General features: G+C 51.5%; 1 long non-coding RNA gene across 1 annotated transcript; it reads left to right on the top strand.

Moving 5' to 3' along the window:
- The first annotated feature begins 8153 nt into the window (after nt 1–8153).
- On the top strand, nt 8154–13602 carry LOC114815614. Its single transcript, XR_003763410.1, has 3 exons — nt 8154–8282; nt 11529–11686; nt 13474–13602. It is a non-coding gene; the product is annotated as an uncharacterized LOC114815614 (long non-coding RNA).
- The last annotated feature ends 13222 nt before the right edge of the window (nt 13603–26824 follow it).

The following is a 26824-nucleotide window of genomic DNA, read 5'->3' as shown; positions in this document are numbered from 1 at the left end:
CTGCTTCGTCCTGGTCCCGCGAGCAAGATGAAAGCCCTAGAAACCAAACTGGAGTAGAATTTTTCAAAAATTCAAAATAGAGACCCATCTCCAAGTTTTGCCTCTTGGGGGACCCTTTGACCTTTCTAATTACCCTGTGCCCGCTTTGTTTACCAGAGGGAGATTCAAAAACAAAATGTGCAAACCTTTCGGGACGGTTGAATGACACCCTCCGAGTTTCATATGAATCTTAATCAGAGGGGAGGGGGGACATGGTTGTCAAACGCTAGAAACGCGCACCCAGCTGCTGGGAACTGGGGAAAAGTAAGGTCGCGTCCGAAAGTGTTTCTTGAATAGCCTTGCAGCTAGGCCCTTTATTTACCGGCCTGATTCGTTTAACGGGGCAGGGAGATTCTCCAGAAGAGAAATAAGTGGTACCAGCCTATTTTATTCCTTGGCCAACATCAACGGTTCCTTGCCTCCGTAGGAGAGGACACGTGACAGCGTACCAGTCTAACGGAGGAGCAGCGTGGCCTAGTGAGAAACAGCGAGATCTAGTGGAAAGAGCCCGGGGCCCGGGGGTCGGAGGGCCTGGGTTCTAAACCCAGCTTCGCCACTTGGCTGCTTTGTGGCTTTGGGCGAGCCACTTCACTTCTCGGGGGCCTCAGTTTCTTCACCTTTAAATGGGGAGTCAATACCTGTTCTCCCTTCCCCTTAACTGAGAGCCCTGTGTGAGATGGGAACTGTCTGACAGGCTCATCATTATTATCATTATTGACATCACTATGTTTGTTAAGTCTTACTACGTGCCATGCACTGTTCTAAGCACCGGGGCACCGGGGCAGACACAAGCTGATCAATAGGCAACTCCAGTGGTTGCCTATCAACCTCCACTCCAAACAAAAACTCCTCACTCTAGGCTTCGAGGCTCTACATCACCTTGCCCCTTACCTCTCCTCCCTTCTCTCTTTCTACCGCCCACCCCGCACGCTCCGCTCCTCCGCCGCCCACCTCCTCGCCGTCCCTCGGTCTCGCCCGTCCCGCCGTCGACCCCCGGGCCGCGTCCTCCCGCGGTCTCGGAACGCCCTCCCTCCTCACCTCCGCCAAACTGATTCTCTTCCCCTCTTTGAAACCCTACTTAAAACTCACCTCCTCCAAGAGGCCTTCCCAGACTGAGTTCCTCTTCTCCCTCTACTCCCTCTACCACCCCCCCTCCACCTCTCCGCAGCTTAACCCTCTTTTCCCCCCATCTCCCTCTGCTCCTCCCCCTCTCCCTTTCCATCCCCTCGGCACTGTACTCGTCCGCTCGACTGTATATATCTTCATTACCCTATTTATTTGGTTAATGAGATGTACATCGCCTCGATTCTATTTAGTCGCCATCGGTTTTTACGAGATGTTCTTCCCCTCGACTCTATCTATCGCCATCGTTCTCGTCCGTCCGTCTCCCCCGATTAGACCGTAGGCCCGTCAGACGGCGGGGACCGTCTCTATCTGTTGCCGACTCGTTCATTCCAAGCGCTTAGTACAGTGCTCTGCACATAGTAAGCGCTCAATAAATACTATTGAATGAATGAGTTGGACACAGTCCCTGTCCCACATGGGGTTCACAGTCTAAGCAGGAGAGAGAACAGGTATTCGATCTCCATTTTACAGAAGAGGAAACTGAGGCACAGAATAGTTAAGTGACTTGGCCAAGGTCACACAGTAGGCAAGTGGCAGAGCCAGGGTTAAGACCTAGGTCTTTTGATTTCTGGGATTGCTCCTGATGGCCTTGTATCTACCCAAGTGCTTAGTTCAGTGCTTGATACATAGTAAGTGCTGAATAAATACCATTATTATTATTATTATCACTACTATTATTTCAGTGGCTGCCTGCCCAGTCTTCTGTCAGGACAGGGTTCTTTGCTTCCTCCCACATACCTTAATCTGGGACGGTGATTTTCAAAGGTCCTGGACACCGGGTTCTTGGAGATGTCCGTTGAGGCCCTAGGTTAGGAGAACAGAAGAACCTTTTTAAGGCCACTGCAAAGTGAGTGCTGCATCCCAGCTGCCAACTGAGAAGAAGCGTGGCCTAGTGGATAGAGCCTGGGCCTGGGCATCAGAAGGACCCGGGTTCTAATCCCGGCTCCTCCACTTGTCGGCTGGCTGACTTTGGACAAGTCACTTCACTTCTCTGGGCCTCAGTTACCTCATCTGTAAATTGGGGATTCACTGTGAGCCTCACGTGGGACAACCTGATTACCCCACATCTACCCCAGCGCTTAGAACAGTGCTCGGCACATAGGAAGCGCTTAACAAATACCAACATTATTATTAATCCCGGCTCCTCCGCTTGTCCGCTGGGTGACTTCGGGCGAGTCGCTTCACTTCTCTGGGCCTCAGTTACCTCCTCTGTAAAATGGGTTAGCGAGCCCCATGTGGGACAGGGACTGCGTCCAACCCGTCGACCCTGAAACTACCCCAGCGCTTAGTACAGTGCCTGGCCCATAGTAAGTGCTCAACAGATACCACAATTACCATTATTATTATTCACCCAACAGACAGTCGGTCAATGCTGCTTCGGTCTGTCGTTCTCAGGTGCTGTTGGGATGACCGGGGCCTAGAGCTGAAGAGCCGCGTTCAAGCGGATTTATGCTCTCTCAGAGACTAATAATGTTGGTATTTGTTAAGCGCTCACTATGTGCAGAGCACTGTTCTAAGCGCTGGGGGAGATACAGAGTAATCAGGTTGTCCCACGTGAGGCTCACAGTAAATCCCCATTTTACAGATGAGGTCACCGAGGCACAGAGAAGCGAAGTGACTTGCCCACAGTCACGCAGCTGACAGGTGACAGAGCCGGGAATCGAACCCATGACCTCTGACTCCGAAGCCCGGGCTCTTTCCACTGAGCCACGCTGCTTCGAGGGGTGATCCTGAGTGGAACCTCTCTCCCTGCCTCTGCACGTGTGTGTGTTTATGGGCAGAGGAGGAGTCCTGTTCTGTCACTTATGGGGGAATCCTTGGGTTCCCCTGGAGTACGGGCAGGGCGGGGCACCCCATTTTCTTAGGGGCGAGGGCCTCGGTGGGTGAAAACCGCAGTGGGGGCGAGGAACTCCTTGCCGGCCATTTCCGTGGCCGCCCGCGGTGCCCCCTTACCACGGTCGGCCTCACCCGGACTCCCCTGAACACGTTGGTTATCTCGACTGGTCCTTGGTTGGCCCCGGCGTCCTCGGGGTTCTGACACCTCCCCCAGGCGGAGGCCAGAGGTCAGAGGGAGGGTCAAGAGGGATCAGCCACCGGCCTTCTCCCCCCTTTTCCAATCAATCAGTCGATCAATCGATCAACCGGTGGGATTGATTAAGCATCGGCAGCGGGCCAGCCACGGTACTAAATGCTGATAACTGTCATAATAATGATAATGGGACTTTTAAGTGCTTACTATGTGCCAAGCACCATTCTAAGCACTGGGGTAGATACAAGTTAATGAGATTGGACCCAGTCTCTGTCCCACCTGGGGCTCACATTCTTAATCCCAGATGAAGTGACTGAAGCCCAGAGAAGTTAAGTGACTTGCCCAAGGTCACACGGCCGACAAGTGGCAGAGCCAGGATTAGACCCGGTGTCCTTCCGGCTCCCAGGCCTGGGCTCTATCCAGGAGGCCATGTTGCTTCTCTGTAGTTCAATCAATTAATCTTTCAATAGCATTTATTGAGGGCTTACCGTGTGCAGAGCACTGTACTAAACCCTGGGGAGAGTGAGAAGCAGCGTGGCTCAGTGGAAAGAGCCCGGGCTTGGGAGTCATAGGTCATGGGTTCGAATCCCAGCTCTGCCGCTTACTGTGGGCAAGTCACCTCACTTCTCTGGGTCTCAGTTACCTTATCTGTAAAATGGGGATTAACTGTGAGCCTCACGTGGGACAATCTGATGACCCTGTATCTACCCCAGCGCTTAGAACAGTGCTCTGCACATAGTAAGTGCTTAACAAATACCAACATTATAATTATCATTATTATTACAATATAACAATATAACAGAATTGGCAGATGCATTCCCTGCCCGCAGTGTCTTTGCCAAGGACTTAATATGTGCCAAGCATTGAGGTAGGTACAAGATTATTAGAGAAGCAGCGTGGCTCAGTGGAAAGAGGCCGGGCTTGGGAGTCAGAGGTCATGGGTTCGAACTCCGGCTCTGCCACTTCTCAGCTGTGTGACTGTGGGCGAGTCACTTCACTTCTCTGTGCCTCAGTTACCTCATCTGTAAAATGGGGATTAACTGTGAGCCTCACGTGGGACGACCTGATTACCCTGTCTCTACCCCAGTGCTTAGAACAGTGCACATAGTAAGCGCTTAACAAATACCAACATTATTGGATCAGACGCAGTCCCTCTCCCACACAAGGCGCCCAATCTAAGAGGGGGAGTATTTCATGCCCATTTGACAGAGGAAGAAACTGAGGCAACAAGGGCCTAAGTGACACCCAAGTGCCCAAGATCCCACAGCAGGCCAGTGACAGATCTCAGGCGAGAAGCTGGGTCTCCTGCCTCTCTGATTTGTCCTTTTTCCTTTAATAACGATGGCATTTATTAAGCGCTTACTATGTGTCAACCGCTGTTCTATGCGCTGGTTGACGGCACTGGCTCTTTGGGAGAGCACCATGACAGTAGAAGAAAGAGTTACTACCTCAAGGGGCTTACGGTCTCGCCGAATCCTGCGAGAATGCTCCCCCTCCTCCCCCTCCTCCCCCTCCTCCTCTAGACTTTTAGTTTATGCAACTGTGTCACTCCCTTGGGTCTTCTCCCCTTCCCTGCCCCGCTGTAGTAGATAGAACACGGGAGTCAGAAGGTCGTGAGTTCTAATCCTGGCTGCTCCACTTGTCTGCTGTGTGACCTTGGGCAAGTTACTTCACTTCTCTGTGCCTCGGTTCCCTCTACATTCAGTCACTTATTCAGCCTTCTCGCCCTCACGTACTGCTGCGACTTCCTGTTTTCTCTGGGAAGCAGCAGGGCACAGTGAATAGAGCTGGGGTCATGGGTTCTAATGCCAGCTTCACCATTTGTCTGCTGTGTGGCCTTGGGCAAGTAATAATAATGTTGGTATTTGTTAAGCGCTTACTGTGTGCAGAGCACTGTTCTAAGCGCTGGGGTAGACACAGGGGAATCAGGTTGTCCCACATGGGGCTAACAGTCTTAGTCCCCTTTTTACAGATGAGGTAACTGAGGCACAGAGAAGTTAAGTGACTTGCCCACAGTCACACAGTTGAAACAAGTGGCAGAGCTGGGATTCGAACTCATGACCTCTGACCCCAAAGCCCACGCTCTTTCCACTGAGCCACGCTGCAAGTCACTTCACTTCTCTGGGACTCAGTTCCCTCATCTGGAAAATGGGAATTGAGACTGTGAGCTCCGCATAGGACAGGGATCGAGTCCAACTTGATTTGCTTGTATCCACCCCAGCGCTTAGTATAGTGCCCGGCACACAGTAAGTGCTTAACAAATACCATCGTGATTATTATTATTATTATCCTTTCCTTTCCCACCCCAGGCTTTTCCCCAGGAAGCTTTTCCAGGAAGCCTCTTGAAGCTGTCACCTCTCTCCATCCTGTGCTCGCACCAGTGGGTGACTCAGGGAATGACTGCGGTCGGTGTCCGAGAATGGCCGGAGGCCGAGCGTCTGAATTTAAAAATCAACTACGCCTCCTCTACGAGGCCGAAACACCACGCCAGCTGGGGAGGACCGTGAGGCCCAGGTGGGACCTGATTATCCTGTATCTCCCACAGCGCATAGTACAGTGCTTGGCACGTAGCGCTTAACAAACACCCGCTATTACGATGATGATGGTTATGAATGACAGAGGGGTGGGAGGGGAAGAGATGGAAGAGACTCTAGACTGTAACCTCGTTGTGGGCAGGGAATTTGTGTGTTTATTGTTATTCTCTACTCTCCCAAGCGCTTAGTACAGTGCTCTGAACACAGTAAATGCTCAATAAATACGATTGAATGCATTGGAAAGGACCTGTAAATACAATTTATAGTACTTATTGAGTGCCTACTGTGTGTAGAGCACTACCGTACTGGACACCCACTGGGTACAGAGAAGGAGCATGGCCTAGTGGCAAGAGCACGGGCTTGGGAGTCAGAGGATGTGGGTTTTAATCCCAGCTCTGCCACTCGTCTGCTGTGTGACCTTGGGCAAGTCACTTTACCTCACCTGTAAAACGGGGATTAAGACTGTGAGCCCCACGTGGGACAACCTGATTGCCTTGTATCTACCCCAGCGCTTAGAAAAGTGCTCAGCACTTGTAAGGGCTTAACAAATACCATAATTATTATTATTACTATTACAAAGCAAGCTACCAAGTTCTTGGGAGAGGTGGAAGACAATTTCCCTACCCTCTGAGAGCTTACGATCTAAAAAATTGGAGACAAACAGAAGAATATGCAGACAAGAGAAAAGAATACATTTAAATCGTAATAAGGGAACACAGAGAGTAAATAGAAGGAAATCTACTAGATTGTAACGGACAGGGATTGCATGGATCGGCTGTATTATGCTGTATTATACTCTCCCAAGGGCTCAGTCCAGTTCTCGTCCAATAAATAGCACCGATTGATTGTCTGAAAGGAGAGTACGTAACTTGATATGCACAAAAGGGTGCTGAGGAGGTGCAGATGTTGAGGAGATGTACGTGTGCTGAGGTGATTTGGGCAATCTGAGGTGATGCTTATATGTCGAGGCAATGCTCACATGGTGGGGTAGTGTCTGTGTGTTGAGGTGGCCCACGTGAGTTGAGCTGTAGCCCTTGGGCAAATCACTTAAACTTCTCTGTGCCTCAGTTGCCTCTCTGTAAAATGGGGATTAAAGACTGTGAGCCCCATGCGGGACAGGGGTGGTGTCTAAACCGATATCTCTGCCCGATAGATATCCCAGGGCTTAGTACAGTGACTGGCACATAGTAAGCTCTTAGCAAATACCACAATTACTATTATGATTATTCTTCTTCACACGCGCCGAGATGGTTCAGATGTGGTGAGGGGACGCTTGCGTGCCAAGGCGGTGTATGGGGGCCCGCAGACTGAGGCAGAGTAATAATAAAAATAATAATCATAATAATTGTATTCGTTAAGTGCCTACTATGTGCCAAGCACCGTTCTAAACACTGGGGTGGATACAAGCCAAACAGGTTGGACACAGTCTCTGTCCCACATGGGACTCACAGTCTTCATCCCCATTTTACAGATGGGGGAACTGAAGCACAGTGAAGTGGCTTATTCGAGGTAACATAGCAAACAAGTGGCAGAACCGGGATAGAGCCCACATCCTCTGACTCCCAAGCCTGTGCTCTTGCTTCTTGTGTCACCAGGACACATCCGTCCCTTGGGCGGTCCCAGACATCCCCCCCACCCTGAGGGTTTTGGAGCCCCTCAGCCTGACACTGTGCACTTGAGGATCTTCCAGCCTCCAACCTATGGGGACCCACTGTTCCCTTTCTCTTCCAGTGATCCAGCGGGAACCATCCGTCAACCTTGACTGTCCCCAGTGACCCAGCATGGACCATCCAATACTGTTGACTGTCCCCTCTCCATCCTTAACTCTCCCAGTGACCCAGCACAGACCAATACTGTTGACTGTCCCCAGTGACCCAGCACAGACCATCCAATACTGTTGACTGTCCCCAGTGACCCAATACGGACCATCCAATACTTCGGACTGCCCCCTCTCCATCCCTGACTGTCCCCCAGTGACCCAGCATGGATCATCTCACATCCCTGACTCTCCCCAGTGACTCAGAGCGAACCAGCCAACACCCCTTATCCTCCCCCGGGGACCCAGCAGGGACCTTCCAAAACCTCTGACTCCCCTCTCCATCCCTGACTATCCCTCTAATAACCCAAAACCTCTGACTCTCCTCTCCATCCCTATCCCTCTAATAACCCAAAACCTCTGACTCCCCTCTCCATCCCTGACTCTAGTAACCCAGCATGGACTTCACATCCGGATCTACCCCAAACCCCTCTCGAGACCTCTTTCATCCCTAATTTATCTCTCTGTGGCCGATTCTCCAAAGACCGTCGGAGCAGGTATGATGGATACCACCCACAGCCCACTCCCCACGGGATTCTTCTGTCTCACTACCTCAGTAGGTGCCCCCAGACTATTTACTCCGTGTCTCTACTCTATTCCAGGGAAAACCCCACGTTGGGGAAGGATTCTGTCGTCGGGAGGGGCCTCAGATTGTTTGGTTACTTTCCACCCCCTTCCACGGCTGAAGACAGTTTAACGGCTTCCGGGGGAAGGGCAGTATGACCCTTGAGACCGCAAGGTAAGGCCCAGCTGATGGCAGCTGGGAGGAGATTTCACAGTAGGGAGCTCGGAAATTTCAACCCAGCAGGGAGCTCCCCTTAATTTTTCATTGTGGCATTTATTAAGCACTTACTAGGTGCCGAGCACTGTTCTAAGTGCTGGGGAAGATACCAGCTAATCGGGTTGGACATAGTCCCTGTACCACATGGGACTAGCAGTCTTAATCCCCATTTTACAGATGAGGATGAGCATTTTACAGCGGGAGCGCAATGGCAGCCCAGAACAGGCCTCTAGGTAGAATCCTGCACACAGTAAGCGCTCAGTAAATACGATGGAATGAATGAACCCCCAGGGAGAGTTTTGCAGCTGCTCAGCCAGCGTGGCTCAGTGGAAAGAGCCCGGGTTTAGGAGACAGAGGTCTTGGGTTCTAATCCCGGCTCTGCCAACTGTCAGCTGTGTGACGCTGGGCAAGTCACAACTTTTCAGTGCCTCAGTTACCTCATCTGGAAAATGGGGATTAAGACTGGGAGCCTCATGTGGGACAACCTGATTATCCTCTATCCACCCCAGGGCTTAGAACAGTGCTTGGCACATAGTAAGCGCTTAACAAATACCAACATGATTATTATTCTCCCCAGTGTCTCCCGTGTCCAGGCAAGTAGACGTGCCCAGTCTCCACCCCTCGATGATTCCTTAGGTCTGTCGGTCTCCTTCCTGTGGGCAGAGAACCGGCTTGGCCTAGTGGCTAGAGCACGGGCCTGGGAATCACAAGGACCTGGGTTCTATTCCCGGCTCTGCCACTTGTCTGCTGTGTGACCTTGGACAAGTCACTACACTTCTCTGGGCCTCAGTTACCTCATCTGTAAAATGGGAATTAAGACAGTGAGGCCTATATGGTATAGGGACTGTGTCCAACCTCCTGGAAGCCTTCCCTGGTCACCCTGAGCTGCATCACTTCGACAGGCGGCATAGCACTGCGCCAATTTTCAGCATTTCTATATATTTGATATCTATATAAATTGATATTTAGAGCGATGGTATAACTCACTTCAGCCTGTCTCTCCCACTAGATCCTAAGTTCTTGAGGGCAGGGGCGGGAAGGAATCACATCTACACTTCATTGCTTTGCACTTTCCCAAACGCCTAGTACAGTGCTCTGCATACAATAAGCGTTCCATAAATACCACTGATCGACTGATTCTGTCGTTCTCTGGAAAGCACTTCATACAGAGTAGGAGCTTAATAAATACTATTGACTGGCTAGTTGGTCCTCATTCATCTGAAAAGAGCTGAAATTTCTATTTTCTGTTGCATTGACAATAACTCCAGGGTCCCCTTTCTGTCTTCCATTATTTCCCTGTAGCAAAACAGTGACTTCTTTTTCCCTTCCACAGCCAAATTTTGGTCTTTCATGTCAAAACAGCTGAGTAAGACCAATGACAGTAATAACAATGCTTCATATTTAAACAGTCTTTGATCTTGAGGACGTCCCAGGGTCTGTTTTTCCCTATTGCTGTGTGTTATTTTGTGTTTAAGACACACTAAAGTAAGTAGGATGTCTAGACCACTGATTTGATAAGAGCCTTTCAGAGGAACACAACACAAATGATAATAAATAGTACCACGGATTCAAGTAGTTGCCCTTGTCCAAGAAATGCTCTATGCTTACTAAATGTTAACTTGCGGCTTGTCTTTTAGGAGAGTTTTTTTTTATGGTATCTATTAAGCTCTTACTATGTGCGACGCACTGTTCTAAACACTGGGGTACATACAAGGTAATCAGGTTGGACTTACACACAAGGTAATCAGGTTGGACCCAGTCCCTGTCCCACTTGGGTCTCACAGTCTTAATCACCATTTTACAGATGAGGGAACTGAGGCCCAGAGGAGTGAAGTGACTTGTCCAAGGTCACTCAGCAGACAAGTGGTGGGATTAGAACCCATGTCTTTGGACTCCCAAACCCGGGCTCTTGCCACCAGGCCAAGCGACTTCTCATATTTGCTGATGGACCAGTGATATCCAGTGTAGGAACACTGGACACTGGACCTCTGCATCTGCGTCACTTGGATCTGTGACCCTTGGGCATTTGATAGTCACCCTACCCTCAGACCCCCAGCACTTCAGGTATGTACCTATAAATTATTTATTATTAATAATAATAATGGTATGTGTTCAGCACTTAATAATGTTGGTATTTGTTAAGCGTTTACTATGTGCCGAGCACTGCTCTAAGCGCTGGGGTAGACATAGGGGAATCAGGTTGTCCCACGTGGGGCTCACAGTCTTAATCCCCATTTTACAGATGAGGGAACTGAGGCACAGAGAAGTTAAGTGACTTGCCCACAGTCCCACAGCCAACAAGTGGCAGAGCTGGGATTCGAACTCATGAGCCCTGACTCCAAAGCCCGTGCTCTTTCCACTGAGCCACGCTGCTTCTATAAGCACTTATTATGTGCCAGGCACTGTGCTAAGTGCTGGGGTGGATACAAATAAATCAAGTTGGACCCAGGCCCTGTCATATATGGGGCCCATAGTCTTAACCCCCATTTGACCGATGAGGGAACTGAGACCCAGAGAAGTGAAATGACTTGCCCAAGGTCACCCAACAGACAAGCGGAGGAGCTGGGATTCGAATCCGGGTCCTCTGACTCCAGGCCCAGGCTCTTCCCATTAGTCCATGCTGCACTCCCTATAGTCAAGGCGGCTCTCCCAGCCCTCTTCCCTCTGGGCAAGGGACCCGCGCATCTCATTCTGTGGCTCTGCAACTCTGTTGCTTAGCTGGAGGCCGACCTACAAATCAGCAGGTGGGTTTGAGAACGGAGTGTGAGCTCATAGTGGGCAGGGTGTGTGCCCGTTTGATGCTATATTGTACTCTCCCAAGTGCTCAGTACAGTGATTTGCACACAGTAAGTTCTCAATAAATCTGAATGAATGAGGGACCCACGCAATCCAGGAAAGGAGTCGGTTAAGCCACCTGAGGGAGCGGAAAGCCCTTTGCCAGCCCTCCTGTGGGCGAAATGTAGGGACCAGGCCGCCTGCAAACTGACCTACGCTTCCCGCTTCTTATCTCCCGACAAGCAGCTCTTCCCTGGGATTTAAAGGAGCTTCCCAGATCCCCCTTTCCTCCCCAAGGTGGTCCTCCTTCCGGCCGACAAGCGTTTCCAAGCCACCTGGAAGAAAAACTGGGCTCTGAACAAGCCCCGGGCCTGACTCGTCCCGCAGAGGCAGTGAAAGAGGACCCCTGACCACTCCCTGTCCTTCCAGATCCCTTCGGGACGGAGCATTTCCTGTTGCCGAGATTCGACCAGCGGAGCCCATCTGTGAAATCATCTAGTGTCTCCAGGCGGCTGGAAACTTCCCCCTGCAGCCCCTGGCCGGAAGTCTCTCTGGCCCTATCACGGCCCCAGATGACGTTTTGAAAGGTAAAAGTTAATCCGCTGTTGAGGGTTTTAGTGACAGACTTGTGCCACGAATTCCTAAACCCAAAGTCCCTGTTTGGCATTTATCAATGCTACCTCTTATCAGCCACTGATTGACTCTTTCCTTCTCCCTTTATGATAGCAGTCTGCCCTCTCCCCCCCGGCCCCAACCTCCCCACCCCATTTTCTATGTTGTCTGTGTGCTCATCGGGGAGATAGGGGACATTTTGCGATCTCGCCAAGGCTTCGGTCAGCAATTTGGTAAAAACACCCGGTTTCCTGTATGCTTCGGTCATGAAGCAACACAGAAAGCAAGTCCCCTGGGTCGAGGGCTCTGCCTCGCGGGGAAATGGCCCAGTGTGAAATGGCAGGAGACAGAGAGCTGAACTTCAGTTTGAAGATGGCTCTGGGTTTCAAACTAGAGAAGTGGGTACGCTGCCGAGAACCCGGGGACGGTAGAGTCTGGGCACCCGGCGGCACTTGGGAGGGTACAGCATTATGCATTATGGGCTTCAAAGCCCTCCTGAAATCCCCACCTTTTCCAAGAGGCCTTCCCTGATTAATTTTTCTTCTCCTGACCCCAGAACCAGTTCAACATTTCTTTGTTACTTCCGAACTGTGGCTATTCCCAACCAGCACTTCTGTGAGTAGCGATGTATTCTACCGTTTAAGTGACAATAATAAAAACAACAATCAAGATTATATTTGCTCAGGGCTTACTATGTGTCAAGCAACCTTCTAAGCGCCGGGGTAGATCGAAGGCAATCAGGTCGATCGCAGTCCCTGTCCCTCGTGCAGCTCAGTCTTAATCCCCGTTTTACAGATGGGGGAATTGAGGCCCAGAAAAGTGAAGTGATTTACCCTCAATCCCACAGCAGATGAGTGGCAGAGCCGGAATTAGAAGCCAGGTCCTCTGATTCCCAAGCCCGGGATCTATCCGGGTACTTACTTATCCGTGTATCCACCTTTCCGTGCTCTTCTCCTTCCTCCCAGGATATTGTTCCTGCCTAGCTGTTGCTTGTTAAACTCCTTGAGGGCAGAGATCGGATTTCCTTATTCTATTTTTTCCGCTAAACGCTCAGTACAGAACTCCACACAGGTGTTCAAACAGTACCATCAATTGGTCTGAGCTAGCTTGGGAATGGGGACTCCTGGGGCCCAGCTTTGCCACTGAAAGAGTGCACAGTGCTCTGCACACGGTAAGTGCTCAATAAATCCAACTGAATGAATAAATGAATGAGCTTGTCACTCAATTCTTCTGAACCTCAGGGATGGAGCATTGCTAACCTGGTACTTTTTAAGCGCTTGCAATGGGCCAGTCTCCGAGATTGATTCACCATCATCAGGTCAGACCCGATCCCTGCCCCACACGGGGCTCCCAGTCTAAGCGGACGGGAGAACAGGAATCGGAAAGGAGGAAACGGAAGCGCAGAGAAGCGAAGCGACTCACCCGGGGTCGCCCAACGGGCTAATAGCAGAGCCGGGATGAGAACCCAGGTCCCCCAACTTCCAGGCCCCAAGCCACGTGAGGGATTGTCTTTCTTCATTATCACCAATCCCTCTTTTAATATTCCTTCCTCAGAGGAGAAGGGGGTCAAGTTCAGATCCCAGGCCTTATCCCCCAAGCTCGGGAGCCCAGGGAGACGCCGCCTGACGCGTTTATCTGTTGGCCGCACGCTCTCGGCCTCGGTCGTGTGTCGGATGGAGCGGCAGCTGCAGGAAGCTGTTTATCTACCCTCCTGACCTTTGAGAAGTGTTAGGGGACGGTAAAAATCATGTTTTTATTGCAGGCATCTCCTTTTAAGCCGGAATCTTCTCAGGATCGGGCAGGCGGGAGGACAAGGCAATCGAGAAGAGAACCCAGAGATTCGGGGGGTTCCCGACACATCCGTAAAATACCCGGTTGGTTCCATCGGAGGACGGTTCATGGGGAGGGAGGGAGGGGTTGTCCCTCCCTCGGGGGGTCGGATGTGGGGAGACTCCTGTAATATGGGGGTCCCCTTGCCTGGGGTTCCCAAAGAATTCAACCCCCACCTTCTAATAATAATAATGCTTAAGTCCATAGCTGCAATTTCTTTATTTATATTACTGCCTGTCTCCCATCCTCTGGACTGTAAGCTCGCTGTGGGCAGGGAATGTGTCTGTTTATTGTTGTACTTTACTCTCCCAAGCGCTTAGTACACTGCTCTGCACACAGTAAGCGCTCAATAAATGCGACTGAATGGATAAATAATCATGTTATTTGGTAAGCGCTTTCTATGTGTTGGGCACTATTCTAAGTGCTGGGATAGATACCAGAGAAGCAGCATGAGAGGAAGCAGCATGGCTCAGTGGAAAGAGCCCGGGCTTGGGAGTCAGAGGTCGTGGGTTCTAATCCCAGCTCCGCCGCTTGTCGGCTGTGTGACTTTGGGCAAGTCACTTCACTTCTCTGGGCCTCAGTTCCCTCATCTGTAAAATGGGGATGAAGACTGGGAGCCCCATGTGGGATGACCTGATCACCTTCTATCCTCCCCAGCGCTTTGCTTAACAAATGCCATCATTATTATTATTATTACCAGCTAATCAGGTTGGACACAGTCCCTGTCCCGCACGGGGCTCACAGTCTTAATCACAGTCTTGGGGAAACTGGGTGTACTTTGTGTCCTCCTTAGAGAGAAGCAGGGGCTGTGCCTAGTTCCTGTTAACATCCGAAACACCTATACTTCCCTGGAACTTCATCCGGGTCATCTATTCATTCGTTCAATCGTATTTATTGAGCGCTTACTGTGTGCAGAGCACTTGGGAGATTACAACATAAGAGGCCCGTCCTCCTTCCACTAGACCACGCTGCTTCCCTTGAATATCTCAAGGAAACCTTATTCCTCAAGCTTCTTCCCTCCCCTAAAACGGGGTCTTCTGGAAAAGTGACCCTGTTCCCCATCCTCAGATTGGCTCAATCAGTGTTATTTATTGAGCGCTTACTGTGTGCAGAACACCGTACTAAGCGCTTGGGAAAATACAATATAAGAGAGTTGGTGGACCCTTTCCAACTCACCGGAGCTCCCTGCCTGGACCTGGAGGGATTAAGCTAAATACACGTGGGATGGATCCATCAACCTTATCACTCATGAGAAATAATAACAGTGTCATTAGCTCAGTTTCCAAAATAACCCAGTTCCTGCTTGAAAGTCAATCCCTCAGAACCATGCTAAGCCTGACTTTTGTTATGACATTTTGGTGAAGTCACAAAAGCTTCTTTGGCCTTTCTCTGTCAACATCAAAGTGCTCAGAGGAAACCACTGAGGAGCTATTAGAATACAAAAGAAAACACCTCGTGTTCCAGAATAGCTGGAAACAACAAATAGATCCGCTAAGCAAAGGCATCTGTGGAAAAAACGAGGGTCTGGCACTGGTGAGATCTGAAGGGTTCGTTTGATTCCTCGGTTTTGCCCAAGAATATTGAACGCACGGGGCATCTATCTCCAGGGTCAAACTACAGCTGAACTCACTATACTTCCATCAGAGGGTCGGTCCATCAATTTCCCCCACTTTATCTTCCCTTGGAACATCATCATCCTCCTCCTCGTCATCATCATCATAATCCCCGTGGTATCTGTTAAGCATTTACTATGTGTCAAGCACTGTACTAAGCGCCAAGGTAGCTACAAGATAATCGGGCCCCGCATGGGGCTGGCGGTTTAAGCAGGAGGGAGAACGGGTAGTGAATCCCTATTTTGCCGATGAGGGCATCCAGGCCCAGAGAGATTAAATAACTTGCCCAAGGTCACCCAGCAGGCATGTGGTAGAGGCGGGATTAGAACCCAAGTCCTCTGACTCTCAGGCCGGCGGTTCTTCCATTAGGCCACGGTGCTTCTGTAGATCCGAGACGATCGGTTTGGAGGCAGCCCTTATTCCACGCAGTGCTCACAGTTTAACACCAAGGGAGCACCGGTACTTTAACCCCATTTTACAGACGAGGAAACCGAAGCCCAGAGCGACTAAGTGACTTGCCCGAGGTCACGCTGCAGGCAAGTGGGAGAAGCAGCGTGGCTTAGCGGAAAGAACCCGGGCTTGGGAGTCAGAGGCCGTGGGTTCTAATCCCGGCTCCGCCGCTTGCCGGCTGTGTGACTTTGAGCAAGTCCCTTCACTTCTCTGGGTCTCAGTGACCTCATCTGCAAAATGGGGAGTAAGACCGAGGGCCTCAGGTGGGACAACCTGAAGACCTTGTATCTGCCCCAGCGCAGCTCGGGTGAGTCGCTTCGCTTCTCCGCGCCTCCGTTTCCTCCTTTCCAATAACCTGTTCTCCCGCCCGCTTAGACTGGGAGCCCCGTGTGGGGCAGGGATTGGGTCTGATCTGATGATGGTGAATCAATCTTGGGGACTGACCCATTGCAAGCGCTTAAAAAGTACCAGGATAGCAATGCTCGTCCCTGAAGTTCGGAGGAATGGAGTGACAAGCTCATTCATTCATTCATTCATTCAGTCGGATTTATTGAACACTTACCGTGGGCATAGCACTGTACTATGCACTTACCCCACTCTTTCAGTGGCAAAGCTGGGGGCCAGGAGTCCCCACGCCCAGACTAGCTCACGCTTTACTAGACCAACTGATGGTACCGTCTGAACACCTGTGCGGAGTTCTGTACTGAGCCCTTAGGGGAAAAAATAGAATAGGGAAATACGATCTCTGCTCTCAAGGAGTTTAACAAGTAACAGTAAGTGCTTCCCTCACAGTAAGCGCTCCATAAATACCATTACTGCTGAATAAACAACATACACCCCTACTATTCCAATTACTGCTCCTCCTCTTCCTCTTCCTCCTACTACTAGGAGAAGCAGCGTGGCTCAGTGGAAAGAGCACGGGCTTTGGAGTCAGAGGTCATGGGTTCAAATCCCGGCTCGGCCACTCGTCAGCTGTGTGACTTTGGGCAAGTCACTTAACTTCTCGGTGCCTCAGTGACCTCATCTGTAAAATGGGGATTAAGACTGTGAGCCCCACGTGGGACAACCTGATTCCCCTGTGTCTACCCCAGCGCTTAGAACAGTGCCCGGCACATAGTAAGAGCTTAACAAATACCAACATTATACTACTAAACTGACCCTTAACAGAGCGCATCGATTTCAGGTACTCAGTAAATACCACACCTTATTAATAATAATAATAATAATAATAATAATAATAATAATGTTGGTATTTGTTAAGCGCTTACTGTGTGCCGAGCACTGTTCTAAGCGCTGGAGTAGATACAGGGTAATCAGGTTGTTCCACGTGAGGCTCACAGGTAATCCCCATTTTACAGATGAGGGAGCTGAGGCACAGAGAAGTTAAGTGACTTGCCCACAGTCACACAGCTGACAAGTGGCAGAGCTGGGATTCGAACTCATGACCTCTGACTCCCCAGCCCGGGCTCTTTCCACTGAGCCACGCTGCTTCTCAATATCTTAATATGACTACTGTTATCACTCCTAGTACTAAAATAGTGGAAAGAGCCTGGGCTTGGGAGTCAGAGGTCATGGGTTCAAATCCCGGATCTGCCACTTGTCAGCCGTGTGACTGTGGGCAAGTCACTTCACTTCTCTGGGCCTCAGTGATCTCATTTGTAAAATGGGGATGAAGACTGTGAGCCTCATGTGGGACAACCTGATTACCCTGTATCTACCCCAGCGCTTAGAATGGTGCTCTGCACATAGTAAGCACTTAACAAATACCAACATTATTATTAGTAGTAGAGTGCTTTCAGGTACCCAATAAATATCATTTATATCACTAATACTGTTATTATAACAACCTCTAAGCCCTTAGTAGGGTGCAATGTCTTCAGGTACTCAATAAATATCATTTATATCACCACCACCACGACCACTGCTACTAAGCACTCAGTACAGCACATCACGTTCGAGAAGTTCCGGTTCTACTACTAGTACAAAACATTCCCGAACTACAGAGGGTTGGTCTCTCCCAACCGGGAAAATGGGATTGCTTGAATTTTTCGACTATTCCCACGACCCAACCCTCCCGTGACCAAGTCGAAGAAACACAAAGCACCACCCTGGGCGTTCTGTTTTGGTTCCTTTGTAGATTCCCTTCAAAACCTTAAAAACATCATCAGTCACTTGTAAAATCAGGGAACTTTTCCCGGGGCACTTCAGCAACCAAGATTTACTGGATCCCTGGGCCTTGCCAGCCCGGGACTTCTTCTCCCAGCACGATAAATCTGAAATCTCAGTGAGATATTTGGGTTCAAATCCGAAAAGGAAAGCAGAGAGAGGACAGGCAGGAAAATTCCAATCCAAAGTCGCCTCGCTTTCTCTCCCAAAACATTTCCTGTCGGGAGGGAAAAAAACGAAACACCGAGAGAGCTCTTCTATCATCCAGGACGGAGAGAAATAGAGTCGCCAGAGGAAAGAATAAAAGGAATCCAACTTCACTGGAAACGGAGTGACTTTTATTTATTTTCTCATTGGATCGGAGCACCTAGAATGTTTAAGATCTGTATAAAAACCCTCTAGACTGTAAGCTCGCTGTGGGCAGGAAACACGTCTACCAACTCTGTGTTACACTGTACCCTCCCAAGAGCTTAGTACAGTGCTCTGCACACAGTCAGCGCTCAATAAATATCATCGATTGTCTGGTGGGCATTAGGCTCCCGGGAGCTGGGCCCACGTTAACGTCGTCACTGGGGGGTCAAAAAGGCAGAGGAAAAGTTTGGCTCTTCAGAAAAGTTCAATTCACCCTGGCATTTGGACAATACTATCGCTCTGCACGCTGAAGAACAGCTCCTCCGGACAACAAGTCGTTAAGAAGCCGCCGAGATCGACTGAAGGGTCAGTTTTCATTTCCCTGTCCAGAGCCTCTTTCCCGTCCGTCCACGGCCTGCCTGCTTAGCGCCTTCAGGATTCTGACTTTGAAAGCCGTCTCTCCCAGGAGGAGGGAAAGAGGGTCTGGACACGGGAAGATGTCACTGATACGGCGTTTGGAGAAGAGGTGAAAATGGGTGGGTGAAAGGTTCACAGTCTTTACAACCATCAGCCATTCCAACTCTGACATCGGGTCAACCCCGACCATCAAGAGTCGCGGGGGGATTTGGGACAGAAAAATAAACCGCGGCTTTGCTTGCTCAGGGGCACTTTAGCCTTCGAGGAGCTCGGCTTCTTTACTGAGAAGCCCTGGGGTGGAGTGGAAAGAGCCGGTTGTTTTTTGGAAGATGCCTGAATTCTCGAAGAATCTTCCAGAAATCCAGGAATCCTGGGAAGAGGCATCATGGCCTAGTGGGAAGAGCACGGGGCTGGGAGTTGGAGTAATTAGGTTCTCATCGCAGCTCTGCCACTTGTCTTCTGAGTGGCCTTGGGCAAATCACTTAACCGATCTGTGCCTCAGTTACCTCAGCTGTAAAATGGGGATTAAGCCACTACAGAAATGACGGAAGGGAGGCAATAGAGCGCTAAGATACGTGCCCAAGTAGTAGGGCTGCAGAATGGCCTCGTGGAAAGAGCACAGGCCTGGGAACCAGAAGACCCGGGTTTTAATCTTGGCTTCACCACTCGCCTGCGGTGTGACTTTGGGCAAGTCACGTAACTATTCTGGGCCTCGGTTTCCTCCTCTGTAAAGTGGGGATTCAATCGATCCATGGTATTTTGGTATTTTGGGCGTCCTCCCTATGCCAAATTTCGCTCCCTTTGTGAACTGAGTTTTGGTTTTGTACCTTCCGGTGCCAGAGCATAAAAGTAGCAGTATCTTTGAGTGTCCTCTTCATTCATTTATTCATTCAATCAATCATATTTATTGGGCACTTAGTGTGTGCAGAGCACTGTATTAAGCACTTAGGAGAGTACAATGTAACGATAGACACATTCCATACATAAGAGGTGCTTGGGAAGTGCAGAAATAAGGAAGTCATAGACTGTGAACCCGTCGTCGGGCAGGGATTGTCTCTATCTGTTGCCGAATTGTACGTTCCAAGCGTTTAGTACAGTGCTCTGCACCTAGTAAGCGCTCAATAAATACTATTGAATGAATGAACTTTTCCGTCGTGTGACCTTGGGTAAGTCACTTAATGTATTTGGGCATCGGTTTCCTCATCTGTAAACTAACGATGAGATGATCCATCCATCATCAATCCACTCATTCAATCGCATTTATTGAGCGCTTACTGTGTGCAGAGTGCTGTACTAAACGCTTGGGAGAGAGTTCGATATAACAATAAATAGACACATTCCCTCTCCCTCAGACCGTGAGCCCCGCGTGGGGCAGAAACCGGGGTCTCAGCTGCTTATATTTTATCGAACCCAGCGCTCGGGGCCTAGTAAGCACTTAACAAATGCCACAGTTATTATTATTAAGCCGTAATCCCAGCTCACAGGGAGCTTACAAACTAATGAGGAGTTTGGCTTCTTCCACTGCCCAAGCTTCAGATTGAGCCCGGGGAGGGGGCGGTTTTAAGGAGCAGATCTGCTGGGGAGGAGAGTGATTTTGCTTTCAACCTCCCTTCTCTCCCTGCCCCTCCCTCCTGGGACCACCCAACATCTGCACCTTCACGTTGGGAAAGACGGAACCTGGACAGGGTTGGAATCTCCTCCGGGGCCTCGCCTCCCCTCCCCAACTCACACGCTCTCTCTCTCTTTCTCTCTCTGTCCTTTTTTTCATGATATTTATTAAGCGCTTACTATGTGCCAAGCATTGTTTTAAGCACTGCATCTCCCACTCCCTTCTGCGTCGCCCTGACTTGCTCCCTTTGCTCTTCCCCCCAGCCACAGCCCCACACCACTTATATATATATATACATCTATGTAATTTTATTTATTTCTATTGATATTTGTTTATTTGTATTGATATCTGTCTCCCCTCCTGTGAGCTTGTTATGGGCGGGGATTGTCACTGTTTATTGTTGAGTGGTACTTTCCCAAGTGCTTAGTACAGTGCTCTGCACGCAGTAGGCACTTAAATAAATATGATTGAATGAATAAATGAAAGTTAATCAGTCCAAATTCAGTCCCGTGTTGGGGCTCACAGTCTAAGCAGGAGGGAGAACGGGTATTGAATCCCCATTTTACGGATGAGGGAACTGAGGCCCAGAGAAATGAAGTGACTTGCCTAAGGTCACACAGCCGCCAAGTGGCAGAGCCAGGATTAGAACCCCTGACCTTCTCACTCCCGGGCCCGTGCTCCATCCACTACGCCATGCCGCTTCTCCAAGTGAAGTGACTTGCCCGAGGTCACACAACAGGTGAATGCCGGAGTCAGGATTAGAACCTAGGTCTTCCGGCTCCCCAGTCTGAGAACGCTGACCCATTAGTCGTCACATCCTGGCCCATCCGGTCGATCTCAGAGAAGCAGCGTGGCTCAGTGGAAAGAGCCCGGGCTTGGGAGTCAGAGGTCATGGGTTCGAATCCAGGCTCTGCCACTCAGCTGTGTGACTGTGGGCAGGTCACTTCACTTCTCTGTGCCTCAGTGACCTCATCTGTAAAATGGGGATGAAGACTGTGAGCCTCACGTGGGACAACCTGATGACCCTGGATCTACCCCAGCGCTTAGAACAGTGCTCGGCACATAGTAAGCGCTTAACGAATACCAACGTTATTATAAATAGCAGGTGCTGAAACTAACTCGTTCAGTCACTCCTTCCATGAATCAGAGAGCTCGCCTGGCAAAGGGGGGATTCTGGAAATCACTTCCTCTAGGCTAAATGGAGAGTCGTCCGTTTTGGCAAAAATCTTCTCTATTAATCAGTGCTTCGCTGTTTGTCATATCCCTTAGGAGGCCTCGAGAGAGAACTTTCCACTTGGAATAAAGTTGTACCGTACTCTCCCAAGTGCTTAGTACAGTGCCCGGCACCCGGTAAGCGCTCAACAAATGCCGGCGATTGACGGACGAAATGGATTTTCCACGTTTCCACCTTATACACCAGCTTAGTCCTCGTTGGATTTCCATTCCGTACTGGAAAACTGTGAGTGTGAACGCACTGTTTATTGCAACACTAGTAGCTAGAGTAGTAATGGTACTTATTAAGTAAGTAACTCTCTTCCCCTCTTCAAAGCCCTCCTGAGAGCTCACCTCCTCCAGGAGGCCTTCCCAGACCGAGCCCCCCCTTCCCCTCCATTGCCCCTCCTCCCCTCCCCATTCCCCCTTCTCCCGCTCTCTGCTCTTCCCCCTTCCCCTCAGCACCGTGCCTATTTCTATATATTATTTATTATTCTATATTGTAATAATAATGTTGGTATTTGTTAAGCGCTTACTATGTGCAGAGCACTGTTCAACACGCTGGGGTAGATACAGGGTCATCAGGTTGTCCCACGTGAGGCTCAGTTAATCCCCATTTCACAGACGAGGTCACTGAGGCTCAGAGAAGTGAAGTGGCTTGCCCACAGTCACACAGCTGACAAGTGGCAGAGGTGGGATTTGAACCCATGACCTCTGATTCGCAAGCCCGGGCTCTTTCCACTCAGCCTATTAACGAGGTGTCTATATCTCTGCACATAGTAAGCGCTTAACAAATACCAACATTATTATTATTATATCTATGATTCTATTTATCTTGATGGTATTGACGTCTGACTACTTGTTTTGTTGTCTGCCTCCCCGCTTTGAGTGTGAACCCCTTTGTCGGGCAGGGACTGTCTCTGTTGCCGAATTGCACAATCCAAGCGCTCTGCAGTGCTCTGCATATAGTGCTCTACATATAGTGCTCTGCATATAGTGCTCTACAGTGCTCTGCATATAGTAGGCGCTCAATAAATACGACTGAATGAATGAATAATGCTCTGGGGTGGATGCAAACCCGTTAAAACCTCGGGACGCTTAAGCCGGAGTGAGCACGCAGACTCTCCCAACACGAATCAGGGAGTCCAAGCGGTTGTATTACACTCTCCCAGTGCTCCGCATACAGGGAGCGCTCATTAAATACCATTGATGACTTGCTTGATTTTATTGGGGAAAAAAAGAACCCCGCCAGGAAGAAATAAAGAGCTTTGGTGTCACCTACAGGTTATGGCCTAGATTTGCCGTGGATCACAGCGACTTCTCCTGTCCCCTCTCCTCAGAGTAAATCAACTGACCAATCCAAAAATGGTATTTATTGGGCGCTCCCGGCTCTGCCACTTGGCAGCTGCGTGACTGTGGGCGAGTCACTTCACTTCTCTCGGCCTCAGTTACCTCATCTGGAAAATGGGGATTAACTGTGAGCCTCACATGGGACAACCTGATGACCCTGTATCTCCCCCAGCGCTTAGCACAGTGCACTGCACATAGTAAGCGCTTAACAAATACCAACATTATTATTATTACTAAGTACTTGGGAGAGTACAACACAATTAGCAGACACGTTCCCCGCCCATAACGAGCTTAAAGTCTAGAAGGAGAGACAGTCATTAATATGAACCACTTCCAGAAAGCCAATATTAAATAATATTTATGTAGCACTTACTGTGTGCAGAGTCCTCGTAAAGCCCGGGCCTGGAAGTCAGAAGGTCATGGGTTCTAATCCCCGCTCTGCCACATGTCTGCTGGGTGACCTTGGGCAAGGCACTTAACTTCTCTGTGCCTCAGTCCCGTCATCTGTAAAACGAGGATTAAGACTGTGTTCGACCCGATTTCCTTGCTCTACCCCGGCGCTTCAACACTACCTGGTACGTCAAAGGCGCTGAACAAATACCACTGTTATTATTGTTATTATTATGATGATTATTAAATCCAGCAAACTGCTGTCATAAATTAATCAAGAGTACTGTTGAAAACTCTTGCCCCATCTGTAAAATGGGGATTGAGACTGTGAACCTTACATGGGGCAGGGACTGTGACCAACCCACCTATCTTCTATCTCCCCCGGAGTTTAGCACAGTGCCTGCACATAGTAAGCGCTTATAAATCAGAGAAGCAGCGTGGCTCAGTGGAAAGAGCCCGGGTTTAAGTCAGAGGTCGTGGGTTCTAATCCTGGATTGGCCGCTTGCCAGCTGTGTGATTCGCGATTCCATTTATTGCCATTGTTCTTGTCTGTCTCCCCCGATTAGACCGTAAGCCCGTCAAAGGGCAGGGACCGTCTCATCTGTTACCGATTTGTCCATTCCTAGCGCTTAGTACAGTGCTCTGCACATAGTAAGCGCTCAATAAATACTATTGAATGAATGAATGTGACATTGGGCAAGTCGCTTCACTTCTCTGGGCCTCAGTGACCTCCTCTGTAAAACGGGGATTAAAACCGTGAACCCCACGTGGGTCAACCTGATCGCCTTGTATCCCCCAGCTCTTAGAACAGTGCTTTGCAGATAGTAAGTGCTTAACAAATACCAACATTTATTTATTTTATAAATGCCATTATTGTTATCATTATTGGTATTATTATTATGAGGCCTGGAAGGAGCAGGGCACACGACTAGGGAAGTGAACCCTCGAAGGTCAGAAGGGGACGGTATCGGAACGGGGCTCCCTATAGGAAGTCGGCACAAATGGATGAGACGCGGCCAAAGTGCCGCACAGCGTGAAGCTCTAGATGGTAGACTGCAAGCTCTTCGAGGGCAGGGAACATGTCTTCCAACTCTGTTATATTGCTCTCTCCCAAGCACTCAGTCCAGTGCTCTGCACGGTAAGCGCTCAATAAAGACCATCGTGTTTGGGCATGGATTATCTCTGTTGCCCAATCTACCATTCCGCAGCGCTTAGTACAGTGCTCTGCACACAGTAGGAGCTCAACAAATACGATTAAATGAATGCTCTGCACACAGTAGGCGCTCACTAAGTATGATTGAACACGTGAATGCTCCGCACACAGTAGCCCGTTGCTGGGCAGATTGTCTCTATCTGTTGCCCAATTGACCATTCCAACCGCTTAGTACAGTGCTCTGCACACAGTAGGAGCTTAATAAAGTCGATTAAATGAATGCTTCGCACCCAGCAGGCGCTCAATAAGTATGAACACATGAATGTGCCGCACATAGTAGGTGCTCAGTAAGTACAACTGAACACATGAATGCTCCGCACACAATAGCCCACTGCTGGGCAGGGACTGTCTCTATCTGTTGCCCAACTGACCATTCCAAGCGCTCAGTGCAGTGCTCTGCACACAGTAGGAGCTCAACAAATACAATAAAATGAATGCTCCGCACACAGCAGGCGCCCAATAAGTACAGCTGAACGCATGAATGCTCCACACACAGTAGCCCGTTGCTGGGCAGTGATTGTCTCTACCTGTTGCCCAACTGACCATTCCAAGTGCTCAGTACAGTGCCCTGCACACAGTAGGAGCTCAATAAATACGATTAAATGAATGCTCCGCACACAGCAGGCGCTCAATAAGTACAACTGAACGCATGAATGCTCTGCACTCAGTAGACGCTCAATAAATACGACTTAACGCACGAACGCTCAGCACACAGTAAGTGCTCACTAAGTGGGCGAAAGCCCGAAGGGCCTGACGTGCGCGGCCCCGCGGAAACGTGACGTGCGCGGCCCCGCCGAACGTGCCGGCCTCTTTGTCGCCGCCTGGTGGAGACTGTGGGTCAGGCGCGGCCCCGCTGCCGCGTTTGTCGCCGCCTGGTGGAGACGGCAGGTCAACGCGGTGCGCGTCCCCACCGCCGTGTTTGTCGCCGCCTGGTGGAGGTCGCGGGTCAGTGCGGTGCGCGGCCCCGCCACCGTTTGTCGCCGCCTGGTGGAGGTCGCGGGTCAGCGCGGTGCGCGTCCCCGCCACCGTTTGTCGCCGCCTGGTGGAGGTCGCGGGTCAGCGCGGTGCGCGTCCCCGCCGCCGTGTTTGTCGCCGCCTGGTGGCGACGGCGGGTCAGCGCGGTGCGCGTCCCCGCCGCCGTGTTTGTCGCCGCCTGGTGGCGACGGCGGGTCAGCGCGGTGCGCGTCCCCGCCGCCGTGTTTATCGCCGCCTGGTGGCGACGGCGGGTCAGCGCGGTGCGCGTCCTCGCCTCCGTGTTTGTCGCCGCCTGGTGGAGACGGCGGGTCAGCGCGGTGCGCGTCCCCGCCGCCGTGTTTGTCGCCGCCTGGTGGAGACGGCGGGTCAGTGCGGTGCGCGTCCCCGCCGCCGTGTTTGTCGCCGCCTGGTGGGGACGGCGGGTCAGCGCGGTGCGCGTCCCCGCCGCCGTGTTTGTCGCCGCCTGGTGGAGACGGCGGGTCAGCGCGGTGCGCGTCCCCGCCGCCGTGTTTGTCGCCGCCTGGTGGAGGTCGCGGGTCAGTGCGGTGCGCGGCCCAGCCGCCGTGTTTGTCGCCGCCTGGTGGAGGTCGCGGGTCAGCGCGGTGCGCGTCCCCGCCGCCGTGTTTATCGCCGCCTGGTGGAGACGGCGGGTCAGCGCGGTGCGCGTCCCCGCCGCCGTGTTTGTCGCCGCCTGGTGGAGGTCGCGGGTCAGTGCGGTGAGCGGCCCCGCCGCCGTGTTTGTCGCCGCCTGGTGGAGACGGCGGGTCAGTGCGGTGCGCGGCCCCGCCGCCGTTTGTCGCCGCCTGGTGGAGGTCGCGGGTCAGCGCGGTGCGCGTCCCCGCCGCCGTGTTTGTCGCCGCCTGGTGGAGACGGCAGGTCAACGCGGTGCGTGTCCCCGCCGCCGTGTTTGTCGCCGCCTGGTGGAGGTCGCGGGTCAGTGCGGTGCGCGGCCCCGCCACCGTTTGTCGCCGCCTGGTGGAGGTCGCGGGTCAGCGCGGTGCGCGTCCCCGCCTCCGTGTTTGTCGCCGCCTGGTGGAGACGGCGGGTCAGCGCGGTGCGCGTCCCCGCCGCCGTGTTTGTCGCCGCCTGGTGGCGACGGCGGGTCAGCGCGGTGCGCGTCCCCGCCGCCGTGTTTGTCGCCGCCTGGTGGCGACGGCGGGTCAGCGCGGTGCGCGTCCCCGCCGCCGTGTTTGTCGCCGCCTGGTGGCGACGGCGGGTCAGCGCGGTGCGCGTCCCCGCCGCCGTGTTTGTCGCCGCCTGGTGGCGACGGCGGGTCAGCGCGGTGCGCGTCCTCGCCTCCGTGTTTGTCGCCGCCTGGTGGAGACGGCGGGTCAGCGCGGTGCGCGTCCCCGCCGCCGTGTTTGTCGCCGCCTGGTGGAGACGGCGGGTCAGTGCGGTGCGCGTCCCCGCCGCCGTGTTTGTCGCCGCCTGGTGGGGACGGCGGGTCAGCGCGGTGCGCGTCCCCGCCGCCGTGTTTGTCGCCGCCTGGTGGAGGTCGCGGGTCAGCGTGGTGCGCGGCCCAGCCGCCGTGTTTGTC

This window comes from Ornithorhynchus anatinus, chromosome 12 (assembly GCF_004115215.2).
Source record: "Ornithorhynchus anatinus isolate Pmale09 chromosome 12, mOrnAna1.pri.v4, whole genome shotgun sequence".
Classification (NCBI taxonomy): Eukaryota; Metazoa; Chordata; class Mammalia; order Monotremata; family Ornithorhynchidae; genus Ornithorhynchus; species Ornithorhynchus anatinus.
Note: the sequence above shows the minus strand (reverse complement) of the source record. Positions and strands in the feature narration are given on the sequence as shown.